This window comes from Canis lupus, chromosome 19 (genome assembly GCF_048164855.1).
Source record: "Canis lupus baileyi chromosome 19, mCanLup2.hap1, whole genome shotgun sequence".
Lineage (NCBI taxonomy): Eukaryota > Metazoa > Chordata > Mammalia > Carnivora > Canidae > Canis > Canis lupus.
In genome coordinates this window covers 39,706,958-39,725,896 of record NC_132856.1, presented here as the reverse complement: position 1 = coordinate 39,725,896, position 18,939 = coordinate 39,706,958, and the positions used below count along the sequence as shown (strand labels likewise).

The 18,939-nt window shown below is 40.7% G+C and overlaps 1 protein-coding gene across 8 annotated transcripts in view; it reads left to right on the top strand.

Moving 5' to 3' along the window:
* RAD54L2 (RAD54 like 2) overlaps positions 1 to 18,939 on the top strand; it is a 127,148-nt gene that overhangs the window by 2,288 nt on the left and 105,921 nt on the right. For 2 of the 8 annotated variants that reach the window (XM_072786043.1, XM_072786042.1), the window contains exons 2-3: positions 2,279 to 2,423; positions 16,382 to 16,563. The exons of 2 other annotated variants lie outside the window; for them this stretch is intronic. The gene's annotated coding sequence lies outside the window, so the exon portion shown is untranslated. Of the gene's footprint in view, positions 1 to 202; positions 222 to 443; positions 461 to 2,278; positions 2,424 to 16,381; positions 16,564 to 18,939 lie in introns of those variants that run through there. 4 more of the 8 variants (XM_072786045.1, XM_072786046.1, XM_072786044.1 and 1 more) reach the window with 4 other exon arrangements.

Sequence of the window (18,939 nt, the reverse complement as noted above, 5' to 3'; positions counted from 1 at the left end):
GGGAGTCACGGGGGCACGGAGACGAACTCCAGCGGCGTGCGCTCTTGACGCTGGATGCGGACGCCCTGGAGGCTGACCGTAGTGGGGTGGCTGGGGGTGGGGGGTGGGGTGGGGGTGGGGGTGGTGGTGGTGCTTGCGTTTGGAATTCTAGGGGCCTCACTGTGCCTGGTCCCTAAGGCGCATCGGATGGGTCTTCTCCCTCCCCGCCGCCGCCGCCCGAGGTCTGTGAACTTGGCGGACTAGATGGAGTCTGGCTGGGGAGAAGAGGCACTGAGAGTTTAGCTTCTCTGCGGGCGGGGTGGGTGGGTGGGGGTGGGGGTGGGGGTGGGTGTCCAAGGATTAGTTCCTGGAAAGGCAGGAGCTCAGCCCCGCACGGGGGAGTTGATTCTCCGGGGCCCAGGTGCATCCTGGCGTTGAGAGATTCTCGGGCAGGGGGACCGAGTGTCACAAGAGTGCTACGGTGAGTAGCGTTGGCCACCTGGGCGGTAGGATGAGGCCGGAGTTGTGATTTCGAGAGTGTAGAGGAGTGTGTGGGTAGGCTGCCGAGTTTGGTAGGCTGCTTTATGTGGGCCATGGTGGTGGCAGCCTGGGGAGATGATCAAGAACTTCGCAGAGTGGGCTTCCCGATAGAGAATGACCTCTTCCTGCGGGGGAGTGGGTGACTCAGATCTGTTTGAATTCCAGTGCTTGCTAGTGGATGTGGCTGACTCTCTCAGTGGCAGGACACCAAGGTGGATGGGAATGGGAAGGGCTTCTCGGGGTTTGAAGGAGCTTGTTCCTGAGTAGAAGGTAGTGTGAAATCATTCCTTCTCACTCCCGAGTCAGAATGGTGGCTGTCATTGACAATATTTTAAGTAAAGAAATTTTTGTGTGTGTGTGTGTGTGTGTGTGTGTGTGTGTGTGGTTATTTGGATCCAAAGCTTTCTTCTGTTCAGTTTTTTTTTTTTTTTCCTCCTGTTTTTGAATTGTGACTCATACTTTCTTTTCAGCACTGGGGCTATTGTTTGTAATGCTAGACAAACTTAGACACTGTGATATATGTAAATTATAGGGGTTTTCAGTCCAATTCTTATAAATCTAGATTAATTTAAGATCCCTTTTTCACTGACTTTTGTGTCATTGTTTAATGTGTGCAACTCTAGAGGGGGATGTGAAGACCCTAACTGTTTATGTTGTTAGAAGTTTTTTGTATCCCCAAATTCACGAAACTTCGTTTTCTCCTACTGCCATGAAGTCATTATGTTAAATCTGTTAAATCTTAGTGACTGCTATTTGAGCTCTCACAGGACGTTATCTTCACTAGAAGTGTTATCCGCCTTCAATGAGTTTGGTCTGTACACTGTGTCTCGTCTCTATTCTTCAAAGGCAGTGTGCAAACTCCAGCTCTGAGGCCTGCAGCTGTGCACCAGAGCTCTGTTTGTAGTATTCAGACAAAAGTTGGTGTGTTGTCTGTAGATGAGGTATCAAATCCTAGATGGAAAAAACAGTGTCAGAGTCATTGCACCTTCTGAGTTTATTTAGTGTTAAGAGGTACTGGAGTATACTATAAATTTTCAGGTGGAATGTGAGGTAATTCTATCTGTAGTTGTACTAATAGTTCTGGGATTGTTTTTTTCCCCTTAATCTTTAAAAAATCATTTATTTCCCTTCATTTCTTTTTTCCTTTAAAAATTTTCTGTTTTAAATCATTAATTTTTTCATAAACCAATATCTGTTGAATTGTGCAAGATACCGTGTAGGGCATCTGATATTTTTGACATTTTTTAAAAAAAATTTTATTTATGATAGTCACAGAGAGAGAGAGAGAGAGAGAGAGAGATTGGCAGAGACACAGGCAGAGGGAGAAGCAGGCTCCATGCACCGGGAGCCTGACGTGGGATTCGATCCCGGGTCTCCAGGATCGCGCCCTGGGCCAAAGGCAGGCGCCAAACCGCTGCGCCACCCAGGGATCCCATTTTTGACATTTTAATAGTAGCTCTTAGTTCAGAAGTGGCTATAGGCCTGTGAAGGAAGAAGTGATTCAAGTATATGAAGCTCTTAATTGGTAAAACTGTTGAATGAAGTTTTTATACAGTATTAATTTTGACTATTGACAGTTGGTTATATATTTCCATGAAAAAGGTTAGCTACATTAGTATGGGATTGTTTTTGCATGATTTCATTTAAATACACCCCTTAACTAAGTATTTCTGTAGACAAACCACAGGTAACATTTTGTTTCTGTGTGTCGGGATGAAAAGTGATTTATGAATACTGTATATGTGCTTGGGTTCCCCAGGAAGCCGTCACACTTTCCTTTCCACTGTGGTTTGGGAGCATGAAGGCGTTGCTTATCCCCTTTGTCTGGTTCACTGTATGTAGGCTGGGAATATCTGCTGATCACTTGGAGTGCTGTCCCCTAGAACAGGAGGAATAAGATTGAGGTAAGGCTCAGTCTCTTTGAAATTGCTTGCCCTTTGTTATTCATTGCGTAAAATATAATGTAAATTTTATTTGAAAAAAAATTTTTTTTGCCTTAATTGCTAATCTCCATTCTGATCTAGTAGAATGAAATTCTATCCTTTGCTGTCTTCTCTGTGTTTATATTTTGGCCAAAAATAAATGAAGAAATTTAAAAGCAAGGCATTCACATAACAAATTCTTTGAAATACCTTTTATTCTCTATCTAGAATATTCACTTGACCAAAGAAAATAAAAACTAGCTTACATATGTTGTTTTGATTTGACTACCTTTTAGTCAAATGGATCAACTTCAGGAACTCTTGGAAAGAAAGCTCAGAGTTTTTGCTTTTTTTAGTTAGGAAAGTTCTGAGATACCTAGTACAATAGGGAGGGCATATCTTTAGAGTCACCCCACCTCCACCTCTTGCTTGCTTTTTGACCTGGGTAAGCTGTTAGCCTCTCTGAGCCTTGTTTTTTATTTTATTTTTTTCATCTGTAAAATAGGGTTACTATAACCTTCTCTGCAGATTGTATTGAGGACTGGAGATGAGGGCCTAGTGTTTTGTGGGTGGTCAGTACTTGGTGTTAGTAGTAGTGTGTTGTTGTTAGTAGCTGTTAGTGTAGTTAGAAGTAGTAATGGTGGCACTATTCTCAGTAGTATTAATTAGGAATATAGCTGGGTGCCATGCGTGGATGAGGGGCTCAGTTTCTTGTTGAGGAAGGCAGCCTGCTGCCTATACCTGTTTGAACTCTGGACAGGTGAGAGAATTGTCGAGGTAGTCTTTATCTAGTACTGGTGGGCAGGAGATCATACTATAAAGTCCAAGGTCATTCCTGGCACTGGTAGGTTTTTTTCCTGGCAGTTTCTGTGGAGAAGCCAGGAGGTAACTGTTTGGTATGTCCTTGTTTTGAGAACTGTAAGCATTCCCATGCCAGGCAGCATGATGTTCTGTGTAGGCCATGGTCAGGATGTTTCTATAGTTTTCGTCTTATCAGAGACCTGGTTTTGTCTTTCTGCTAGGAAGACTCCAGATGCTGGAGGGATTTGTCATCTCTCTCTAATTTGGTCTATTTTGATAGAATATAGCACTCTGTTCAGAAATGTTTTTGACGAACAGAAGGTTCACAGCCTTTGTTACAGAATTGTTCAGTTTTATTTTTTTCCCCTGTGAGAGGAAAAAAGTCAAGAGAAAAATAAATATGAGCCTGATAGAACTGATTAGAAATAACTGGCCCCAAATCTCTTCTAGTCTTCCTCAGTCAAATTCCCCCTCCATTCTGGCTGGTCTTTAACTCCAGTTAAAAGTAAATAGGGCAGCCGCGGTGGCGCAGTGGTTTAACGCCGCCTGCAGCCCAGGGCGTGATCCTGGGCCCCTGGATCAAGTCCCACGTCAGGCTCTCTGTATGATGCCTGCTTCTCCCTCTGCCTGTGTCTCTGCCTCCCTCTTTCTCTCTGTCTCTGTGAATAAATAAAATCCTAAAAAAAAAAAAAAAAAAAAAAAAAAAAGTAAATAGTATTCCTTTGACCTTAAAATATGATGAACATCTAGATCCTGGTATGTCTCTACTCCAACATCTCAGAAGGACCTTTATGACCTAGCCTCTTCTGTATCTTCCTTTCTAGTCCCTCCTCTGCCACAATTTCTCTGGCACTTGAGGCCCTAGTGATAGTAAACTCCTTAAGGGTCCTGGCATGCGTAGGATATTTCTCCTGCTAATTTTCCTCTCCATTCTAGTGATTTTCTGACTCCTAGGCTTGCATTTACCAGGAATTAAGGCACCACTATCTCTTAAAAGATTCTTTGATTCTTTCTAGATTAAGCTGAATGCTTCTTTGTGTGGCCTTTGCAATCTGCTTAAGCTTCTTTCATAATTAGACTGTACTCTTAACTTTTGGTATATTTGTGTGTTTTCCGTGGTAGGTTGTGCCCTACTTGAGAGCAGGACCTTGTCTTGTTTATCCTTATATCCTAATACTTAACCATCTCTGGCACAGAAAAGGTACTCAGTAAATGTTGGTTGAATGCAAAATGACTGAAGGAAGTCATTCCTTATGGAGCTGGTGGTGTGATGAGAATTCTGATTTTATGGCTGCATCTCATCCTAGCTGAAATAGTGCTTCTGCCTTTGTACTTCCATGTTGTTAAAAGCAGTATTTTGCTTGAAAATGTATTGCTTATTCCATATGTTTTTGGTTTCAGGCTGGGGGGCTATTCCTTGCTTTCTGTGGGTCTTAGAACAGTTTGCTTTGGAAGAAATAAAAGTTTTTCATTGGTATTATCTAGATGTTCATTTGGCCATTTACTGCTCTGAGGACTTTGTTCTCATGTGTGAAGAAGAGTGATTAGTCAGTTTGGGTCACAAGGTCTCCAGACACTAGTGGCCAGCCAGCCTGGGAGTGGGTAATGGATTTAACACCAGTATGTTGTGACTTTTTCTTTTGGAAGTTGAGCTCAATATCAGCATTTTCAGGGATAAAGGATTATTTGCCCAAACTTTATTCAGGAATTTGAGTTCAGTGACTATGAAATTATCTGTAACACTAGTTCTTTGCTCAGCTTAATACCGGACTAACACTGAAACTAATGAATTAATTCTTTGGTAGGAGGCTAAGTGTTCTGAGTTACTAACCTAGAAATTATGGAATTGTGCTGATTCATTAAGTCACCCTCTTGGTTCTTCTTGGTAAATTAACTTGGGAGTGTACTATCTAAATTACTTTGACTTAGTTTTCATGGTTGATCAGACCACATAGGAATCCCACTGAAGGGCTAGGTATGAGGAACCTTTTTAAAGCCTATTTAATGCAGTTGTTTCATGCAGGTAACGAACATAACAGACTGCAGAAAAGGAAAGCATGAAAAGTAACTGTAGTTAAAGATAAAAAAAATTGATATAAGGAAAACTGAAGCAAAGTTTAAGACGTGTTAACTATGGCAAGCAGTTAAGTTGAAGATATTTTGTGAAGAGTGTTGAGATTTTGAGAAGGAAATTGTTATATTATAGGTTAGAAGCAATAAAAACAAGGATCATTTCAGCCAGGATAGACACATTGGGAGTACCCGTGCCCACTTAATGGTCTTAAGATACCATCAGTGAAAGTTGTACATAGGCAGAAATGAAAATGTTTGCTTTATGATAATTATACCTTGCATATGAATGATATAGTTCATAAAATACTTTAATATACATTTCCTTTACTTTGCCCTCCCAACAACCCTATGAAGCAGGTAGTGCCATTTTACAGATGGGGAAGCAAAACAAAGAGACGAAGTGGCTTGCTTTCAAGTGCATAAAGCCAATAAGAAGAAAAGCTGGGACTTGATGCCAGATTCTGATTCTAAGTTTAGGACCCCATTTATGTCTTTATAGGATATCGTTTGGGCTTCACTCTGGGTTACAGTTATTCCTTATTTCAGGCTTCTGGCCAGTACAAGGTACACACAAAGAAGTTAGTGCCACACAGGGCGTAGACCACCTGTTCTGTTAACAACAGCCAGGAAACTTTGAAAGAGCTGGATGGGGGAGGAACCTAGAGGAAGCCCCACCTTCCTCACAGATCACTTAGTGCTCAAGAGAAAAACTAGAGCCAGGTGGAGATTTTTTTTTTTTTTTTTTTTTTTTTATTCATGAGAGAGAGAGAGAGAGAGAGAGAGGCAGGGACACAGGCAGAGGGAGAAGCAGGCTCCATGCAGGGAGTCTGATGTGGGACTCAATCCCAGGTCTCCAGGATCAGGCCTTGGGCTAAAGGCGACGCTAGACTGCTGAGCCACCTGGGCTGCCCAGGTCGAGATGTTTTTGCAATAGTTGACGCTAGTAGTGATCTTCCTCCTAATGTGATGATGTATAGCAATTGGATCAAAATAAAGTTTGGGAAAAAATTCTTTTTTTTTTTTTTTTAAGATTTTATTTATTTATTCATGAGACACGCAGAGAGAGAGAGAGAGGAGGCAGAGACACAGGCAAAAGGAGAGAACCAGGCTCCATGCAGAGAGCCCAACATGGGACTCGATCCTAGGCTGAAGGCGGTGCTAAACCACTGAGTCACCCGGGCTGCCCTCTTTTTTTTTTTTTTTTTAAGATTTCATTTATTTATTCATGAGAGACATGGAGAGGCAGAGACATAGGCAGATGGAGAAGCAGGCTCTCTGCGGGGAACCTGATGCGGGATTTGATCCCAGGGCTTCTTTTGCTAACCAATCCTAGGCTGCTAAGTGTTTTGGAGGAGTCAAGAAAATGGGATGTCTTGATTGACAGCAGTTCCCACTTCCCCCCTGAGTTGAGCTCTGTCTGTCCCTCATGGTACTCCTTTGCCTTCTCAGGGCATTTCCCATAGCAACTGCTTGTATGTTTCCCAAGGCTCGTTTTTTCTTTTTAAAATTTTTAAGTATTCTCTATACCTAACTTGGGTTCAAACCCACAACCCTGAGATCAAGAGTTGCAGCTTCACCAGCTGAGCTGGCCAGGTACCTCAAGGCTCATTTTTACCGTAGGCCGTAGATCTACCTACTCTCCATCTTCCTCTTTCTTGACTGTGACCTCACTTTAAGGCTCCTGCTCCCTATTTTTTCAACCCTAACCTTTCTATCATGACACTTTCATCGCTCAGTCTTTTGCTTTTGGAAAATCCTTGGCTTTTTAACCCCCCTCCCCCCCGATTATACTAGTCGTATTTGAGTACAGCAAAATTAGGCCTTTTTAAATAAGGAAAGAAACCCATAATCCTGTGTCTCAGTATAAAATACCATTAAAAATTGCTCTGTTTTGACTGGGGTCATGATCTTGGGGTGGTTGAGATAGAACTCTGCATGGGGCACAGAGTGTGCTTAAGACTCTCCCTTTCCCTCTGCCCGTCCTCTGTGTGGGTCTGTGTGCTCATTCTCTTTCTTAAATAAATAAATAAATCTTAAAAAAATTTTTTTGACCTATATCCACATTTTTTCCCACTGTCTATGCTAATGTGTGTAAGGGTATATGTATATGTGTGTGAGAGGAAGAGAGGTAAAGTAATTCCTTTTTACAGAAAAGGGATTACAATGTATCTACTCTTCTGTGACTTTTTTCCATTTAATGCTTTTATCTTGGGCATTTTCCCATGTTTAATACACCTATCTATCATATATTTAATAGTTACATATTATATTATATATTTGTCTCAATTTTTCTAGTCCCCTGGTGATAGACATTTGTTTCTGTCTTTGTAGCTACAAGGATCCTTGTGTATATGTATCTTTGTATTCTTTGTATACATTGTATACATATTTCTATACTTTGTATAGTTCTTTGTACTGTCTTACAAGTGGAATTTCTGTGCCAAACATATGCATGTTGGGGTGCCTGGGTGGCTCAGTCAATTGAGCTTCTGCCTTTGGCTCCAGTCTTGATCCCATTACATCAGCTCCCTGCTGAGTGAGGAGTCTGCTTCTCCCTCTCCCTCTACTCCTCACCCCTGTTTGTGTGTGCTGACTCTCTCTCAAATAAATAAGACCTTAAAAAAAAAGGATATGCATGTTTCAAATTTTTCTAGATAATACCAAATAACTGAAAAGATTGTATTTATCGTTCTCCTTTATCACGGAACATTATCAATATTTTTAATCTCTGCCAATTTGAAGCCTAATTTTGAACTAATTTTTTTTTGAAGCCTGGGTAACATTTTCTTATTGAGGAGGATGAGCGTCTTTCCATGTGTTTGTATATATTAATTGATTGATTAATTAGTTGATTAATCAGTGTCTCCTTTCCAGCATCTTCCTATCCTCCTCTCCCCTTTTGTTTTTTACGTACATGTAAGGTAGAACCATAGTAACTTTACTTAGTTCTGGGCCTCTCATGTTACCCTAGTCTTCTCTTTCTTTCTTTCTTTTTTTTATTTTTATTTTTATTATTTATGATAGTCACAGAGAGAGAGAGAGAGAGAGAGGCAGAGACACAGGCAGAGGGAGAAGAAGCAGGCTCCATGCACCGGGAGCCCGACGTGGGATTCGATCCCGGGTCTCCAGGATCGCGCCCTGGGCCAAAGGCAGGCGCCAAATCGCTTCGCCACCCAGGGATCCCTAGTCTTCTCTTTCTTATCCCTGTTTCGTTTTGTTTTTTCTCTTCTCTTCTCTTCTCTTCTCTTCTCTTCTTCTTTCTTTCTTTCTTTCTTTCTTTCTTTCTTTCTTTCTTTCTTTCTTTCTTTCTTTCTTTCTTTCTTTCTTTCTTCTTTCTTCTAACATTTTATTTGACAGAGGGAGAGAGAACATGAGCACAAGCAGGGGGGAGGAAGAGGAGGAGGGAGAGGCAGGCTCCAGGGAGCCCAATTCCGGGCTTGATCCCAGGGCCCTGGGATCATGACCTGAGGTGAAGGCAGATGTGTAACTGACTGAGCCACCCAGGCGCCCCTTATCCCTGTTTCTTATCTAAAGTGCAATTTTACTGCCATTTCCTTACCACCTGTTTTATCTATGTCTCTTAATGCTTTGTAGTCTGGCTTCTGGTCTTGCATTTCTTCTGAACACTATCTGAGGTGAATTCCGTACTGCTGGGACAGTGATTTTTTTTCTTGATGTTTGTTTCTTCTTTTGACCAACTCACTTTCCACCATCTTTGCAGGGAGGGAAGCCATGCAGGAGTGGAGTTTTTATTATGGAAAATTTCAAACATATACAACAACAACAGGGAATATAGTATATGAATACCATGTACCCGTTACCCAATTTCAACAATTATCAACATTTCCCCAATTTTTTCTCTCAATTGTCCTCCCCACTTTTTTGTTCTTTTTGACATATTTCAAAGCGAAATCTCAGACGTTGTCACTATGCCTTACTAATAAGAACATTCTATTTTTTAAACATTACCTTGCCATTTTCTACCCTAATAAAAATTAACACTATTTCCTGACTTGTGAGGACTTGATTTTTTATTTTATTGTTTTTTAAAAGATTTATTTATTTGAGAGAGAATGAGAGAGAGAAAGCACAAGTGGGAGAAGGGGCAGAGGGAGAGGGAGAAGCAGACTACCTGCTGAACAGGGAACCCAATGTGGGGCATAATCCCAGGTAAGATGATGACCTGAACTGAAGACAGACACTTACCTGCCTGAGCCACCCAGGCACTGCTGGACTTGATTTTTAATCCTGGCTCTGATACTTGCTGTTTAATTTGGGTAATTTATAAGCATGTTTTTTTCCTCTTGAATGGTAGTGAGGATAATCATGATAATTCTATCTCATAGGATTATTGTGAGATTATCATATATACTCCTACATAAAGTATTTAGCACAGTGCTTCACCTATGTGAGGCACAAACATTTTTTTGTCTCACTCTTGTCTTTATCCATTCATTCATTCAGCAGATATTTTTTGAACATGTATGTTTTAGTTGAAGAGGAAACACTGACCTTGACTTCTAGGGTTCTACATTGTCTTGATTCTCTGCCTGTCTCTCAGATGTGCTTTTGTAGAAGCCCTTCCTTTTATCCCCCTGGATATGGATGTAACCCAGATTTGTTGTTTTTCTCTTCCATTCCTGGCCCTCAGAGACCTTGCTTTTTCACTCCCACCACTTCAGTGTGTCCAGGTGACTCAATTCTATAACCTATATTTCATCTTGACTTTTGGACATTTCTGTCTGGCCAGTGGGATGAGTGTAAAGTGCACTGAATTGAGTCTGCAAACTAGGGTTGCAACTCCATCTTGGCCACTAATGTCATGGCTTAGGCAGTTAGTCATCTCTCTTGGTCTTGATGTCCTTAGGCAGAAGGACGGAAGGGCTGGATTAGAGTCTGAAGTCTTCTGTAGCTTTAAAGGCCTATCAGCTGTGAAAAGGTAGTTTTAGAAATGTCCTCAGCATAGATGGAACCAGAGCCACCATTCTGCTCCCCAAACAAGTTTCTGATTTTCCCCACAGGGCCTCTTCTGGGAAATCCAGGCTTTACCCTGTGACTCTTTGCTCTCATTTGTCATCAGCATAGGGCTAGTTACCTCATGGATAGATCTTCAGGTAATCTTGATTCCTGGCTCTTCCTGGAACACATCTTTGGGCCTTTTCAGCTTTGTATCTGTATTCACATTGTATCCTTTGGTGGTATTCATGTTGTTTCCTCAAACCTGTATTTGGGCCATTGAAATTATGACCATCTTTGTAGGCTTAGTTCAGGTGACACTTCATCCACATTGTGGAATTGAGTCCTCCCTCTTCCGACTCTTCATGACTGGTGTTATTTCAGTGACATTTCACAGTATGCCTGGTTTCATATATTTGCATAAGTTTTTTTGTTTTTTTACCTTCTAGTTTGTAATCCCCTTTAGTACAGGTACATTATGTATAGTTTTGCATCATACAGTGTCTAATACAATTTGTTGTGCTTATAGTTTTGCAATAAATAGTGGTGGAATAAGTGCCTGAACTAAAGTGGACTTTGCCGGCAGCCCAGGTGACTGAGCGGTTTAGCACCGCCTTCAGCCCAGGGCGTGGTCTTGGAGTCCCGGAATTGAGTCTCATGTCAAGCTCCCTGCATGGGGCCTGCTTCTCCCTCTGCCAGTGTCTCTGCCTTTCTCTCTCTCTCTCTCTGTGTCTCTCATGAATAAATAAATAAAAACTTTAAAAAAAAATAAAGTGGACTTTGCTTCAAGGTAAGAACATTTACAGAAATGTTTTTAAACCTGAGTGTTCAAAAGATGTGATAATTACATAGTCAAGAATAAAGAAGGCCTGGATTGTGAAATGGTACAGATGGGTACTAATTCCTTGATTCCAAAATTCAAAGAATCCTCTCCTTTCCTGTCCTGTCTCAGAGTTGTGAGATTTTTCTAACTCTTGAATAATATGACTTAGCTTCTCTGAAGAATCTTTGTTAACACTGTGTCATTATGGGATAACTAAAGGTAATCACATTTATTGAAATTTAACTGGGGTGTCTGGGTGGCTCAGCGGTTGGGTGTCTGCCTTCGGCTCAGGGCGTGATCCTGGAATCCTGGGATCAAGTCCCACATTGAGCTCCCTGCATGGACCCTGCTTCTCCCTCTGCCTATGTCTCTGTCTCTGTCTCTCTCTCTGTGTTTTTCATGAATAAATAAATAAAATCTTAAAAAAAAAAAAAGAAATTTAACTTACCGTGTGCTAGGCAATGTGTTAATTATTTTTTCATTTAATTAAAAAAAATCTTATATGAAGTATACACTTCATTATTCTCATTTTATAAATTAAATGTGGGCTTAGCAAAATTAGGGAACTTCTTTAATGTTCTTTAGATAGGAAGTGGCAGTGCTAGGACTCTGACCCAGACCATCTTATCTCAGAGCCCATATTCTTTTTTTATTTTTTATTTATTTATTTTTTCAGAGCCCATATTCTTAATTGATTTACTGCTTTCCTATTCAGAACACATTTACTGCCAGTTAACTCTTTGATGTTTATTTTCACTCATTCCTTATTGAATACCTTGTGTGAATTTATTTTTTCCTTCCCAAACCAAGTACCCTTCTGTTCTTCCTGATTTTGGTGAAGGTATGCCATTGTTCTTGGAATCATCTAGATTTTAAGCCCCAGAGTCCTATCTATCTATCTATCTATCTATCTATCCTATCTATCCTATCTATCTTAAAGATTTTATTTCTTTACTTGAGGCACAAGTATTATTACTTATTATTACAAGCATTATTAAGATTTTATTTTATTTATGATTTTATTTTTCTTTAAAGATTTTATTTTCTTTCTTTATTTATTTCTCCATGCAGGGAGCCCAATGCGGGACTCAATCCCAGGATCACGCCCTGGGCCGAAGGCAGGTGCCAAACCGCTGAGCCACCCAGGGATCCCACCCAGAGTCCTATTTAATTCCTCTTATTCCTTCCTGGGCAGAAAATTCTGTTGAGTTTTCCTTGATAATGCCTTACCCTTTCTTAATTTTTTTCTGGTTTCTTTGCATTTCCCTTAACTCAAGCCCTTTAAGTCTAGTCCAGGGTTGTGACAGCTGATTTTCCTTCCTCCATTCTTCAGTCTTTGCAGTTCTTCACAAAAGGATTGTCTTCCCCCATCTACCTCCAGTTAAAAGTCCTGTGGTTCCTGTAGCTGTGATTTCTAAAAACCAGTTTTCAAATAGTGTCATAATTATCTGTGGGGCTTCTTTAATGCATATAAAGTCTTTAGAATAACAGTATGACTTTGATGCTATTATTTGCAGTTTAGAGATGAGAAAACAGAGGCTTCATGAGACCGAGGCACTTATACTAGATCACTATTGGTACGAACTCGGGAACTATGTATTTTAATAAGGTCTTCAGATTCTGATGCCCTGAAAAGCACCAGGTTTTGGAAACACCAGGCAGCCTTCAATTCCTTTTAGAATTCCTTCTAAAATGTCTTTGTGGTTCCATGATCCCTCCATATGTGAAATTTCTGTAGTTTTTGACTCTTGATTATGCCCATCTTGCTGATGTCTTTCCTGAATAGCATACTCCCCTGGCTGGTTCTTCCTCTGCCTCTACGACTTTCTCTGCAGGCTTTCTTCTCCACTCCCTCATGGTTTGACCTTCCTTTACTCTCCTTCCCCCTTTACACATACTCCCTGAGTCTCTTACATATTTGGGACTTCAGCTACCAGAGTATGGCAGGGACACTCAAATCTGTATCTCTGACCCCATTTCATTTTCCAGCTGTTTCTGGCATTTTATTATTTAACAACAGTATTACCTACACCATTGTTCAAGCTGGAAACCTGGGCCATTGATAAGAATTTAGAGTTAGAAGTCTGAGTTGAACTACCACTATATAGCTGGGTATAATTGGGATAGGTCACTTAACCTCTCTAATAAACTTTAGGTTTCTTCTTTGTGAATGGGGATAACATTACTTTCCTCATGGTATTATTTTGAAGATATAATGAGAGAATGTCAATAAAATAACAATCTCATTAATATTTATGGAGCCCAGGATGCCTGGGTGGCTCAGTGGTTGAGTGTCTGCCTTCGGCTCAGGGCATGATCGGGAGTCCTGGGATTGAGTCCCACATCGGGCTCCTGCATGGATCCTGCTTCTCCCTCTGCCTGTGTCTCTGCCTCTCTCTCTCTAGGTCTCTCATGAATAAATAAATAAATAAATCTTAAAAAAATTTTATGGAGCCGTCCCTATGTACCAAGGACTGTGATGGATGCTGGGGAGATATTGGTGAGCAAGGCTGCCCTAATGGAGCTCCAGTTGGCTCCTGAAGCCTTACAGGTTTTGTGTCCTCAGTCTTTAATGTTTCCACTTTTCTCCTTTCTCACTGTCCCTGCTGTGGTTCATGGTGTCACCACCTTTTGCCCGGTGTTATGGCAGCTTCCTACTTAATCTTGCTTCCATGCAGTCACCAGAGTGTTATTTGTGTTTTTATTTTTTACTTATTTATTTTTTGAGGGAAAGAGAGAGAGAAAGCTAGAGCCCGCTCATGTATGCAAGTAGGGGATAGGGGGAGAAGGACAGAGGAGAATTTTTTTTTTTTAAGATTTATTTATTTTTTTATTCATGAGAGACACAGAGAGAGAGGCAGAGACATAGGCAGAAGGGTAAGCAGGCTTCTCGCAGGGAGCCCGATGTGGGACTCGATCCTGAATCCTGGGATCACACCATGAGCTGAAGGCAGATGCTCAACCACTGAGCCACCCAGGTGTTCTGGACAGAGGAGAATCTTAAGCAGGCTTCACACCCAGCACGGAGCCCGATGAGTCTCGATCTCACAACCCTGAGATCATGACCTGAGCTGAAAGAAAGCAAGACTGATGCTTAACTGAGCCATCCAGGTGCCCCTGTTTCCTTCCTTCCTTCTGAAATATAATTCATATATCATAAATGTCATTATTTTTAAGTCAATTCAGTGGCTCTTAGTACATTTGCAAGATTATACAACCATTACCACCATCTAATTCCAGGGCATTTCATTACTACAAAAAGAAACCCATAGGTATTAAGTCATCACTCCCTATTCTCCCTTCCCCCTATCTCCTGGTAACTGCTAATCTACTTTCTATTTCTATGGATTTGCCTATTCTCATTTCACATAAATGGAATCAGTCAGTATGTGGCCTTCTGTGACTGGGTTGTTTCACTTAGTGTGATGTTTTCAAGGTTCATCAGCATGTGTGTCAGTACTTCATTCCCTTTTATTGCTAAATAATATTCCATTCTGTGGATATACTACGTTTTGTTAATCCATTCATCAGTTAAACCTTTTTTTTTTAATTTTTTTAATTTATTTATGATAGTCCCACAGAGAGAGAGAGAGACAGAGAGAGAGAGAGAGAGAGAGAGGCAGAGACACAGGCAGAGGGAGAAGCAGGCTCCATGCACCGGGAACCCGACGTGGGATTCAATCCCGGGTCTCCAGGATCGCGCCCTGGGCCAAAGGCAGGCACCAAACTGCTGCGCCACCCAGGGATCCCAACCTTTTTTTTTTTTTTTTTTAAGAAATACTGTTTTTATTTTTTAAAGATTTTTATTTTATTTATTTATTCATGAGAGACACACACGCAGATAGAGAGAGAGAGAGAGAGAGAGAGGCAGAGACACAGGCAGAGGGAGAAGCAGGCTCCATGCAGTAGCCTGACATGACACTCGATCCCGGGTCTCCAGGATCACGCCCTGGGCTGCAGGCGGTGCTAAACGCTGTGCCACCAGGGCTGCCCTCATCAGTTGAACCTTAGTCATATGTTGTACTTACCAAATTGCTTACAGTGTATGCTTACATATCTGTGTCAGTTGATGGGATGATCCCTAAAGGGCTCCCATTTATCACTCTTTGACCAGGATTCTGCATATCTTTAGTGCCTACAAGTACTGGTCAGTAGATGTTTAATCATTATTCAGTGATGAATTGTTCTATCTCCCTTTTTTTTTTTTAATATTTTATTTATTTATTCATGAGAGACAGAGAAAGAGAAAGAGAGAAGCAGAGACACAGGCAGAGGGAGAAGCAGGCTCCATGCAGGGAACCTGATGTGGGACTCGATCCCTGGTCTCCAGGATCACACCCTGGGCCAATGGCGGCGCTAAACCACTGAGCCACCCAGGCTGCCCCTCTATCTCCTTTCCTAGAAAACCTGACACTTTTCTGCCTTTTCAGCATCCCTCAGATCCAAGCTCTGATTCCTGTGTGGATAATGTCTTCTCCTTCCCTCCTCACTTGTCTAATTCTGCTGTGCTTCAGGGTTGTGTCAAGGTCAGCCTTCTCTAGAAAGCCTTCCAAGAGTATTCAAACCTGTAGCCTCTGTAGAAGATGCTGTTGCTTCCTAGTCTGAACTCTGGTGCATTTGGGGTTTCTATCATTCATTAGGCACTTAATAAATATAATCTTAACTCTGTCCTTAACTGGATTGACAGTAGGTCCACCAACACTGATTCCTTTTTTGTACTCCCAATAAAAAGGTACTCTAATTATGTAATGGAATTATATCTAACCTTAAATTGAACTATTCCTTGCAAAAGGAAAAAAAAAAAGAGCAAGAAATAATGACTTAAACAGTGAGGTAATTTCTACTCACCACTTTACTCAGTGAATGAATACCCACAGGCAGTGTTGTTATAATTAATATGGTTGACAAAATCTATACATTTAAAGAATTCTTGACCATTGGTAGGAGAGAAATTATTTAGGTGGTGTGATGATGAGTTGATAATATTCTACCAAAAAAAGGAGAAGTAGAATGATAATGGGGAGTCATAGAGAATTGTTGACTTAAAAAGATTTGTTGGAAATGATAAGGAAGATGATAAATAGGGAAAGTCTGCAAGCTGGAATCTTCATAAAATTTTTGGACTGGTTCAAGCAACAAAACACATTAATTTCTGAATACTATAACCATTTTGGAATTATTTTCAGTGTATATATCTCTACAGGAATACATACATGGAACTATATACTATATTTATGTGGACAATTGAAAAATTGAAAAGGCTTTTTTTTTTTTTTTTTTTTTTTAGATTTTATTTATTTATTCATGAGAGACATACAGAGAGGCAGAGACATAGGCAGAGTGAGAAGCAGGCTCCGTGCAGGAAGCCCGATGTGGGACTCGGTCCTGGGACTCCGGGATCACACCCTGAATCAAAGGCAGACACTCAACCGCTGAGCCACCCAGGCGTCCTGAAAAGGCTTTTCAAAGGTGACTTTATTGATGATTTTTTTTCACATGCTGCTTTAGGCCTTCATGGGGGCCCTAGCTAAGATGGAGCCCGTGTAGTAGGTACCTAGTGAATTTTTGTTGGCAGAATGAGAGTGTGGTCACTGGATGTGAATATGAATAGGGGCAGTCACAGCCTGAAAAATACGATACTACTAAGGATAGGGATGAGGCCAAGGTGAATTTGTTCTCTGATGGCTTGACTTTACAGAGAGAGAATACTTGTATAAAGGCAAAATGCTGATTTTACAACTATAAAGTCATATCTATTATAAAACAAAAGAATAAAGAAGATAACTTTTTTGGTAAAACTACCACCCAGAGATAAAAACAGTTAACCTTTGGGTGCACTTCCTTTGTGTTTGTGTGTTTCCTGTGCATATATAAATACTTGCATGAGTGTTACTTTATTTTTTAAATTGGGATTTAAATATTAATAAGCCTTTTGGGTACTTTTTATACAAAAGTATATTATAGGGCAGCCCGGGTGGCTCAGCGGTTTAGCGCCGCCTTCAGCCCAGGGGGTGATCTTGGAGACCCGGGATCGAGTCCCAGGTCGGGCTCCCTGCATGGAGCCTGCTTCTCGCTCTGCCTGTGTCTCTGCCTCGCTCTCTTTTTGTGTCTCTCATGAATAGATAAGTAAAATCTTAAAAAAAAAAAAGTATATTATAAAAATGGTCTTGAAACTCTTTCCTGAAATTTGTTCTACTGTGTCTATGCTCTCAGATTCTTCCTGTAAAGGTTAGAAGCCTCTTTGATAGAGCCATCTGTTTCATATATTGGTAGACTTAATTGTTTATGAACCTCACCAGGTCTGTCTTGCAAACTCTGATTAGGGCAAATTGGAATTCACCCAACTGACCCAACCAGTGCTCTCAGCCTAAATTTCTCTATCAGAGAGACTTGTGACCTGGTCTCATCTATCAGATGTTCCCTTCTAGACTTGTTTCTCATCTATTGACACTAGAGTGGATATTTCATATTAAATGTTTTAAAAAACATTTTAGATGCTTAGAGGAAGGCTTGAATTTTTTTTCTTTTATTAAATTAAAATTAAATTGAAACCATGTACTATGATAGCATTTTAACAATTTCACATCAAGGGTATTTTGGCTAGTTTTTCCCCCGTGAAGATTCACTTCTCGCACTATTATTCCATAAGCGAAAGTAGCAAAGAGTGCCTTGTGAAGTATAAAATCATTGCATTACTCGCAAGAAATCAAATCTGTGCAATAGTAGCAGCTCAGTAAGATAGCCTATTGAAGTGAAAACTGTTTTGTCTTTCACATTTAATATGTTTAAATTTTGTATCTGCTGATATTCTTCCTTTCCCAGGTTATGTCTCTCAAGCTATCTAGCCTCTTACAAGGAATCTTGAATCTTAATGTGGGTAGAACATTTGGTTCTTACTGCTTACATAAATCTTATTTCTAGCCTAAAGGCAGAATATCTCTGTCCTGGATATTTTTCATTTAGTAACTTTGGTGGTATCTTAACAGTTAACTTGTTAACTTTTGCCTCACCTGATTGCTACAGATATGAACTGATACATTTCAGAGCCCTATTTGGTTCTGTGAGTGGGCCTTTTGGTGTGGGTTATTCTTACTGTCTGTGTATTCTTCTCTTCCCTGCTGTTTTATTCACTCATTGTTTGTAGACTTGGTTTATCCAGTTTTGTCTGGATGGAATGCCTATTTTCTGGGCATAGGACCAATTTTTTACTTAACTTTTGGGTAAAACTGTATAGTAACTCAGCTGCTGTCCACAGAGATGAGCTCTCCAAAAACAGTTTTATTTGTTTAGAAACCAGATAGTACGTATTATGGTAGATGTTACACTGGAAAGAAAAACAGGTCTCTCCCTAAGTGGAACATTGGTTGAATATATGAGAACCAACATACTACTGTATACTGGGCAGTCTCACCTACTGGAGTTTTCAAATGGGCTGGAGCTGCAATAAGGCTATAAGTTTGTAATAAGTGTAATAAGTTTCACATTGATGTAGTATTTGTTTGCATTGTGCTAGGTTATTAAGTACTTATGTTGCTGGGTCATATGCTCTGTGAAACCTTACTGCACCTGATGTGTAAGGTGTCATTACTCAGATGAGAAGGTAAATAATTTGCTCCAGTTAAGTGGTGCCTTTAACCTGAGTCTCTCTAACACCACTCTGTGATATACCCACTTCCTCTTCAACATTGCTGATAGTAAAAGCTGGCATATGCATGACATCTGGTCTCCAGCCTGGGCTGGTGTCTGAGGAGGAGGTGACAGCAGCACCCTAGGCATTGGTTAGAGAAACCTGGAAGAGATGCCTCATGTGTCTTTTACACTTTCACTGAGACTTGAAGAACAGTC